This window comes from Lactuca virosa, chromosome 5 (genome assembly GCF_052849685.1).
Source record: "Lactuca virosa cultivar CGN04683 chromosome 5, Lactuca_virosa_CGN04683_v6, whole genome shotgun sequence".
NCBI lineage: Eukaryota > Viridiplantae > Streptophyta > Magnoliopsida > Asterales > Asteraceae > Lactuca > Lactuca virosa.
In genome coordinates, this window is record NC_136430.1 from 271,994,487 (window position 1) to 272,005,239 (window position 10,753).

Below are 10,753 nucleotides of genomic sequence, written 5' to 3' on the forward strand. Positions count from 1 at the left end.
GGTACAAGGTTTAGAATGTGTGCGGTTGTTTCTATGGCATACACCCAAAAGGTTATCGGAAGTGTAGCTTGACTCATGATAGATCGAACCATATCTAATAGCATTCGATTTCTGCACTCAGCCACACCATTCAACTGTGGCGTCCTAGCAGGAGAAAGTTGTAAAAATATTCCATAATTCTTAAGATGATCGTAGAATTCAATACTAAAATATCCTCCACCCTATCAGAATGAGCATCTTGATCTTTCTGCCTAATTAGTACTCTACTTCGTTTTAAAATTCTTTGAATACTACAGAGGTTTCTAACTTATATATATATATATATATATATATATATATATATATATATATATATATATATATATATATATATATATATATATATATATCTTCTAAAATCATCCATGAAAGTCATAAAGTATCTCTCACCATGTCTTGTGGAAGATTTGAACGGTCTACAAACATTTGTGTGGATTAGGTCCAATAAATCATTGCTTTTTCTTAGTGTCCTATGAATGGAGCCTTTTTCATCTTTCCAAGTAAATAAGATTCACATACATCATCTAACTTGAGGTCAAATGTTTCCAAAATGACATCCGATTGGAGCTTCTCGATGCGCTTCTTGTTTATAGGACCAAGTCAACAATGCCACAAATACAAATGATCTAATTCACTATTAAAAGAACCAATATTTAATAATAGTTTATCAATTTCACGTATGCAAACAACACTTTCATACACACCTTTACAAGGTCTAGATTTGAATATAAAATAACCATTCTTATAAACCAAAATGTCGCCATTATCATTATTAAAAGAAAAAAAGAAAGGCATCCTTATAAAGTTATAGAAAAGAAATAATGCTTCGTGCCATATAAGGTGAAAAACAACAATTCAATAAACTAAGATAAATACCATCACTAAGCATGAGCTCACAAATCCTAATCCTTGTAATAGCTTACTTGTGCATGTTTCCCATGATCAGGTTGAGCTCCCCATGACTTAACTTCCTACTTTAGCTTAGTCCCTGCATATTAGAGCAAATGTGAGTACCACCTCCTATACCAATTATCCAAGATTTAGAAGTGGATGTGCTATGGAGTTCTATCATAAACATACCTCAGGTGCCAGCCACCTTGACTTTGGCCTTCTTGAGGTCCTTCATATATTTAGGACAACTATGTTTCCAATGCCCCTTGAACCAGTAGTAAAAACATATAACCTCATTTGGATCTGTGGAAGGAGCTATCTCGACTTCGACCTTTCTCTTAGGGCCTTGGTCAAACTGTCCAACCTTATCCTTTCCCTTTCCTTTGGGATGAGAAACCCTTTTCCTTTTAGCGAAACCATGATCAATGGCCAATACTGGATCAGTAGGGTTTGATTTGTTGTGTTTCTTCATGGTTGCTTTAGTTTTCTGAAGCATGCCATGCAACTTCATCAAGGTCTTATCAATATTATTCATATTGTAGTTCACAATGAACTGTTGCAAACCGTGTTCAAGACCATGTAAAAGGTCAACTCCTTTGGTAGCTCGACACCAATATTTCCCAGCATGAATACATACGACTTCAAGTTTTGTACATACACACTGAAGCTCTCTCTTGTTGTTTACAATCCATGAGGGACTTAACGATCTCGAATCGTTCTTTCCTAGCCTGCTCTTGGAACGTTTCCTTGAGCTGTTGGTTTATTTCATCGACACCCTAGTTCTCGAAGTTCTTTTGGAGCTTTAGGGACATGGTCGCCAACATGTGTAACATCTTATTTCGAGAAGTTCTTATTTCAGGATTGTGGAAAATATATGGTTCAAATGGATACCTTGGGCTCCAATGGAATGGAGTTTAGACTCTATTTGAGGGGTAAGATGTTGGACAAGTGATTTTATCCTTGGATTGTTCGTTAGAAGCTGAGGGTTAAATGGGAAAGGTTATGTTTCAGGCTTCTTACATCAATTAAGGATTTTAGTTCGAGATGTTTTTAGTCATAAGTATCAAGATAGAATTTTGGAGCTCGTCAATACCTTTCCGTGGATATACATATCATCGAAGATTGAGTTGAAATGAGGAAGTTATGGTTGTTTAAAGTTAAGTTGGAAAAAGGGAGTCTGGCAGTATGTTGGGCGTATACTAGCTAGTACAGTGGGCATACTAGGCTGAAGGGGACGCGTTTTTAGGATGTTACGCTAAGTGTAACTCATGGTACGCTATGCGTACCGTTGTAGTGTTCAAACCCTAATTTCGTGGTGTTGAGCCCTATTTAAGGACTCTAACCCCTTGGGGTCCTTCCTAACATCAGCCACCACCCTGTTGAACCTCCAACTCAAATACCTATCCTGCTAGAGAAAATCTTGAGCCTTTTTATGTGTTTCGTGTGCATTTTGGATGAAAGAGAATTCCAATCTTGTTGATTGTTGAAGCTTAAGCTTCTGGATCTAGAGCCTACATTGCTTTTCTCAACTCAAGAAGGTATAAAGCTTGAACCTTGATGATGCATTTGTTATATTTTACTAGGTTTGGATTTTATGAGCTTTTTGGTTCCATAATCTTGGTATTCATGAGTATGGCTTACTCTAATCCAAATGAGTTTTCCTTTCATATGTTTTTGGGTGCTTTGACTCATAAAAATGTGATCTTGGTCCCTTTCTTCCCTCCATGCAAGAGTTATGATGCTTTGGTTTGTGTATTAAGTTAAGGTTTTGGTGTATGTACTCCTTCTAGCCATGGAAAGTAATAAATCTGGAAACTTTATAACTTAGAATATTATTTGGGACTAGATATGAGCTTTGGATGTGGGATCTTAATGGAGTAAGCACCTAATGAAGGAAAATGGAACTCGTAGGGTACATTAGGCGTAACTGGTAGTACGATGAGCATACCAAGTTGGATCCCCATAACTAGGAATGGATCTACTATGCTGAGTGTAGTGACTGAGTACGTTGGGCATACTAAGTCTATGTTGACCTCATTTGACTTTTTGACTTTGTGACCTTGACTTTGACCAAGTTTGACTTAAGGACATTTTGGGTATTTTGAGTAGTAGTTTGATATTAGGTCATTGTTTGTTGTATAGGTGACCTGTAGAGTAGGTATTTAGAGCAGCATTCATTTATGTTATCTTTCAAACTGTGAGGTGAGTTTTCCTTACTGTACTTGTGGGTCAAAGGCACCAATGTCGGCCCATTGGATTATGTATCCTAGTATATTGCAATGATGTTATGTTGGTTATGTGTTAGACTGGTAGATTTGTATGCTTACCTATGTTCACTAAGTATGTGTTAGACTAGTAGATCTGTATGATTACTTGTACTTGCTGGTTATTAGTTGTGTTGTATATGTCAATGTGTAATGGTTGTTGGGTTGAGGCGGTCCTGCTTTATGTTGAAGGCCAAGATACCCGGGGCGGGGCTGGATAGACTTAAGGTCAGAGAGGCGATCTGGTCATGCCAAAGGCCCTGAGAGCATTTCATATAGGTTGTAGGCTCTATGAGGTAGTCCATTCAGGATGAAGGCTCATATATGCATGTTGTTATCTGTATGCTTGTGTGTGGTACTTTGGGGGAACTTACTATGATTTGGCTTACAGTTTGATTGTTATGGTTTCGGGTACTTTAGAGGACAGGGGCAAGACGAAGGCTTGATCGTGCACATCCTTCGTATTTTATGATATTTGATTTTGGGATAGTCTGATTCACGATTATAACTTTTGGAAACTATGTTTTGTAATCATTTATGATTTTTGGCTTGGTTTTGAAAATGAAAATTTTACCTTGATTTTTGGGATGTTACAACACGAAGCAAGCAACTTTGGTCGATTCATTGAAATGTTTATTATAGGCCACAATATCTTCTTCAGGAACATACTCTGGCGGTTCGACAATATCATCATCGAGAGCATACTCTTTGTTCTCATACCTAAAGGTGAACCCTAGGTGTGGATCCAGTCGAAATAGTTTGACCATGTCTCACCGAGTCTCCCTCTATTAAGAACCGGTAGGAGCGAGAAGTTGGAGTTTTGAGTTAGTATAGGAGGAGGAGAATTGTGGGTGTTGTTGTTGTTGTTGTTGTTGTTGTTGTTGTTGTTGTTGTTCGCTAGGATCGACATCTACAAGAGATAAGATTTCAACTAGTTTGATATAATAATCCTTAAATATAATCACCCTAAATAAAATTATTAAATTAAGGCTAGGATCCATATTTAGCTCCATGATGTGTAAAGGGATATCGTAAACACACCATAAAGTTATTTAGGTAGGCGAAGCCATTTGTCAATTTTGATCACCACGAACTTCGTAGATCTTTGAGATTCATTGACTATCAATGGCATGTTAATATCGAATTATGTTCATCCCAAATTCAATGACGGGGTCGCCGCAAATCTCTAAATAGATGGTGAATCATACATATAAAATTGTGTTTTCCCTGGCTTAAGTTACACTTAAGATTCACGAGTTCCACATTATTCTCTACTTATACTCTCAAATTGACATGTCGGTTAACCGGACGAGCTCCATCAACAAGTTATAAAGAGAATGACAACTTTTATGGATAACATAAGATTCACTTTCCATTAATAAAACAATATTTTTTATACTTGTATTTCGAATACTTTTAGATTGACCATTATCACTATCAAACCCTTTGGGTAAGTCCAATATCAAAATGCAATAATTCGGTCAGGGTGGTAACCGCGAAGCATATTCAAAACCATCCTCATTAGGAATCATAAAGACCTCCTTAAACCCCCTACGTTAGAGTGGGTAAGCCTAGTCATAGTAAGACCGATAATATCAATATTTAAACATGTGAGGGTACATGTTGTAATTTTTTATACATATCATAGATACTATTCTATTACATACACACACAGACACACATATATGTATATATATAGATATATATATATAAGGGGTGTAAGTCCCCAAAAACTAAGAACCAACTAGTGATCAACACAAAGAACAAGCCAAAATGATAAGAACAAGATACCAAAATGAACAAGCCAAAATGATAAGAACAAGATACCAACTATAAGTCCCAAATTTTGCCTGATGTATCAATCCGATCCACTTGATGGTGCGGAATCCCAATCAAGTGGATGATGCAATATCAAATGGAGAAGAAGAAGAATAATAATAATAATATGAATCTATGATGTATTGATGATATGATTGATGCTCCAACACAAGATTAACACATACACACACACTCTTCTTCTCTATTACTTTCTCTCTCTATAGTATGATTATTAATGAATGCTCCCTCCCCTCAACAATGGCTTCCCTTTTGTTATGGTCCCCTCTTCTCTCTTCTATCTGGCTTCAGACAATCACGAGCAAAGTGTCCTGGCTCGTGACAATTGAAACATCTCAGCTTTCCTTTGTTAAACCCAACCTTCTTATTAGCTTTCATGCCCCAGTTGTTTTTCCCTGTCTTCTTGGCAAACTGTTTAGCCCTGAATACCGCCATTGCAATCTGCCAGGTAATATCCATATCCTCAGGGTGAATTTGGTCAAGATCAGCAAATGAAATTTGGGGAGGCAAGTCTCCAGCCACGAAGGCATTGTAGCAATTTACTAGACCATAGGCTAGAGCCATATTCTCTTCAGCTTCTTTAGGAGCTGAAGTGGTGATATGAGCTTTTGATGAAGAGGCGGGGTGTTGATAAGAGTGTTGGTAAGGCATGGTTGGTGGAATGGTGTGGGTTTGTGGAATGGCATGATTCTGTGGAATGGTGAAAGCTTGATTCTGCGGGCAATGAATGAAGAGAAGGAATTTTTTGCTAAAATGCTCATATTTGCTGTGGAGTAGGAGTTCACATGGTTTATCTCGTGTTGCTTATCATCTAAATCGGAAGCTTTAATGATAGCCATTGTTTCCGCCATAGTGAGTTGGTTGAGATCTTTGGTTTTCTTGATTACATAGACGTTCATGTCCCATGACTTGGGAAGAGAATTCAATAGTTTCTTGTTAATCTCAGATTGTGGTACAAAAATTCCCGATGTGCTCATTTCAGTGGTGAGTGTAATGAATTGTTGGAGTTGAGCCTCAAGAGATTCCCCAAGAACATGGTTAAACAAGTTGAACTTTTGACGAAGCATGTCTTGTCTACTCTGCTTCATGTCATCATTACCCTCATAAACCTCAATGAATGCTTCCCACAGTACCTTAGCTTATTCATATTCTCTGAAGCCTTGAGCAATATCAGGTGATAGGGCTATAGTTAGAGTTGCCAAAGCCTTTTCTTGTTCCTTAATTTTTTCAAAGTCCTCATCAGTGTAGTCTTTCACTGGTTTGTCAATTATAACTCCATTCTCAAGAATAGTGGTAATCCTAACAGGGCCTCTAAGAATGTTGCGCCAAACTTAGAAATATTTCATTTTGATATAGTTTTCAATTATGTATTTCCATTCAGGAAATCCTTCGGCAGACAGTAGAAGTGGAATTCTTGTGGTAGTTCCCATGATCGAATCCAACTCTTGATGAATTGCACTGTTTTGTGGTTCCATTTTTTTAAGTTTTTTTAACTTTAAACAAAAATAAACTTGTTCAAAAATCAAAGAAAATCACAACCGAGAAAGGTTTACAGCTGTGAAAGGTTTACAACCGTAAAGGTTTACAACTGAGAAACGTTTACAACTGCAAATGGTTTACACCTGAGAAAGGTTTACCGCCGATGAGGGTTTACGACCATAAACTGGTTTACAGCCAGGAATGGTTTACAAGTGGAAACGATGGTTTACAGCCGTAAATACAAAGAGTTTACAGCCAAGAATTAGTTTATAGCTGTAAACTGATGAACAAATTACAACCGCTAACGTCCATATTTTTGACAAAACGAATGATTTCAAGCAGATTTTCACAATCGAATAGCAAAAACTCAGCAACAACAGCAGTATTAATGAATGATTTGCAATAAGAAGCTTGAACAACACCAAAAATGGATAATAAAACCAGCCGCAAACTAAGCTTGATCAGTTTTGACACTAGATTAGCTCTGATACCAATTGTAAGTCCCCCAAAACTAAGAACCAACTAGTGATCAACACAAAGAACAAGCCAAAATGATAAGAACAAGAAGGAGTAGAAGCAAGAATGATCCAAATTGCATATGTTTATACTGGCTGCAAACGTCAGGTACAATGGACTCGAAACAAACGCACTTGGTTGTAAACTCCTACATCTATCTGTCAACTACTGACACTATATATAGGGAACAGTGGTTGCAAACACGTTTACAGCCGTAAACCTGTTTACAGCGGTAAACACGTTTACAACCGTAAACAGCAAACAGACCGCAAACACCACCCAACCGCAAACCCATACAAATACATGAACAAATACTAACACATCATATACAAAAGAATGCCTAGCTCAAACCAAATAAACATGACCTAACAAGGGGTAAATTTAAAACTCTTTAAATTTAGTTGTCGATTTTTAATTCAAATTAACGACAAGGACGCAATGTAATAATTAATAATTCACGAGAGGTTATATTCAAATTTATAAATTTCTATTATAAGTAATATTAAATATTTAAATCACTATTTAAATAATAAGTATTCAAATTCAAATAAGTATATTTAAATAATATTTATAGTTTTCTAGATTTAAAACAATTTAAAATTGGCAATTATCCATATTAGAAATCTTCCAATTTAAAATTTAAAACGGAAATAGGAAACCCTAATCTGGCGGGGTGCACCGCGCCTTTGAGTAGCAGGTTTCTTTAATTATAAATTTTTCTTCATTTTTCCAATTTCAAACAAGAAGTTACCTAAAACATGGATTAAGGGTACCAGTAATTATGAACCATTGGCTCTGATACCACAGTTAGGGTTCTATGCATCAAATACATTTTAAACTAGGTAGTGAAAACAATATACCTAAGTTTACATGCGACCTATGGATCTTTGGCTTCATACAAATTACATCTACCCTAGGAAAACATATGTACACAATAAGGATCATATATATTTCTTGGATCCAAAGACCTATGTGCTAGAGTTATCATGTGTGCCACCTTGTTTGGATGAAAAGGACCCAAACCAAAATCCCTCTCTTGGTTTACACCCAATGAAATCAAAAGATTAGAATCAAAATAAAACTACTAGGGGTGAAACTCTAAAAGAGTTCATCCACAAGAAGGGAGAAAGAAGAGCTAAAACTTCAAGCCAAGAATGAGCATGGAAGAATGAATCCCTAAGGCCTTATTTACAGCCTTGGATGTCTTCCAAGGTTTTATCCTCCATCTGATATGGAATTGGATAATCCAAAAATGACATCCCCTTTAACCTTAAGGGAAATTTCCTCGACCTCCTTCCCTAGTGAGGTTCTAGAATATTGCTGATTAATCAACTTGTAATGTCCAAAATTTCGAACCAAATTTTTCATTTTTAAATCAATGGAACCTATGCCATTTATTCATAAAAGTAAATATTAATTGTGTCGAAAACTTAAAAAAGAGTATTAATATTATAATGCAGAATGTCTTGAAAACATAATAGTAGATGCAATACAATCACGCCATGCTCTTCCCGTATTGAAAGAAAAACTTACAACATTTAAACTTAAAAGCATAAGCACAAATCTTAGTGAGTTCTCTAAGATACCACATACCAATACGGGCCCCGCCCAATATAGATCATGGGCCCCTCCCAACGTACATAATGGGTCCCGCCTAACATACATAACAGGCCCCGCATAACATATATAACGGGCTCCATCCAACATACATAACCCACAAACCCAACATACATAACGGTCCCCGACCAACACACATAACAGACCTCGCCCAACATCCATAATGTTAGGAATTAAAGCGGATAACTAGCAAAACCAAAAGCACGAAAGACATAGTATTTACGTGGTTCGGTCAAGGTGACCTATGTCCACAGGCAGGCGGGGAGTATTCTTTATTTTAGAGCTCTCAAACAGAGGTTACAAGTATAATTTCATAAAGATTCGCCTAACACTCTAGAATTCATGATACAAAATAACCTAGCAAGCATCCCTATTTATACTTGAGAGATCATACCTAAAACCCTAATGGGCCAAGCCCATTGACCCATAAGCCCATGAATGGTGACAACCAATCATATTCCGCCATGCAGCATCTTCTACAATATTCTTCCATGTCATACAACCCATGAGCATCAGCAACACACATGATGGACCACCTTGACCATAGTAAAGCCTCATGATGCACATGTGGCGCATCATGAACACTAATGTTCCAACATGCATCATGGTGGCACAACATGGTGTATTTCTTGAGTATTATCATCATCTAAGCATACATGGATCAACATGGCACAACAAACGAATCTAGATGGCGTATCATGTACCAAGATGGTCCATGATGGCACAACATCTTATCAAGACGGGGCAACATCCTCCTCTTGGTGCAACTTCTTATAGATGTGGCGCAACATCTCCTTAGCTCAACATCTCCTTGGCTCACCATCACCTTGGCTCAATATCTTCAGTCCTCAACATGTTGCACCATGTTACTCCATATTGCTACAAGTTTCTCCAAACCACCTTTTGGAAGATCCGTTCCTTTATCACTTGATCAGTTCCTTTGTCGGATGATATATTCCTTTCACAGAAGATTTGTTCCTTTGTCACATGCTCCATGAACCCCAAGTGCTCCATTGAGTTCTAAGTGCTCCATTGAATCCAATTACTCCATGAGAATGCTCCAAATGCCCAATTCACATTTAACAATCTCCACCTTAAATTGAGCATCCTCTAAACTCCACCTTGAACAAGAACTTCCTCTCCATTCCTTCCATCAAGCCCCAAAGGGGCTTTCCTCCTACGAACATCAACCAAGTATAAGCAAATTTTAAACTTCTCCATGGGCAATGACTTTGTTAATATGTCTACCAGATTCACCTTGGTATCAATCTTCAGAATTGAGAACCTGTCTGTTTCCAGAATGTCACGAATGAAATTCAATATGACATCAAAATGCTTCGTCTTCTCATGACATATAGGATTCTTTGAAAGATTCAACATGCTCTGACTAACACAATACAATGATGGCTTCTCCACCTTCATACCAAGACTCTAAATAAGCCCATGTAACCATATCTCCTCCTTTATTCCTTCCATCATAGACATGTACTCGGATTCAGTTATAGACAAAGCAATAGTATCTTGTAACGTTGACTTCCAACTGATGGCACATCCGAACAAAGTGACAATATAACATGTCTGTGGCCCGCGATTCAAAAAATCACCTCCCTGATCAGAGTCAGCATATCCAACCAATTCAGTCTTCATTTTAGCTGCATACACCAAGAAAACATTTGTCGTTCCCTTTAAGTATTGTACGATCCACTTGACAGCTTCCCAATGATCCTTCCTTGGATTACTCATAAACCTACTTACCACACTAACTAAATGAGCCAAATCAGGTTTGGTACATACCATTGCATACATAAGACTCCCAACAACACTAGAGTAAGGAACCCTACTTGTGTACTTCCTTTCTTCATTAGTTGTGGGTATAGTATCTGGACCAAGTTTAAAGTGAGCCGCTAAAGGAGTTCCAACTGGTTTGGACTGATCTCTGTTCAAAGACTGTAGAACTTTCTCGATGCACTTTTGTTAAGAAATACACAACCGTCCTCCTCTTCTATCCCTTTTAATCTCTATCCCAGTATCTTCTTTGCTGCTCCCAAATCCTTCATCTCGAACTCATTCTTCAGGGTCATGAACATATCATCAACATATATCAACAAGTA

At 37.4% G+C, this 10,753-nt stretch overlaps 1 pseudogene; it reads right to left on the reverse strand.

Annotated features, from left to right (window-relative positions):
- Positions 1-10,073: 10,073 nt before the first annotated feature.
- Positions 10,074-10,439, reverse strand: LOC145112745 (secreted RxLR effector protein 161 pseudogene; annotated as a pseudogene).
- Between the last annotated feature and the right edge of the window lie 314 nt (positions 10,440-10,753).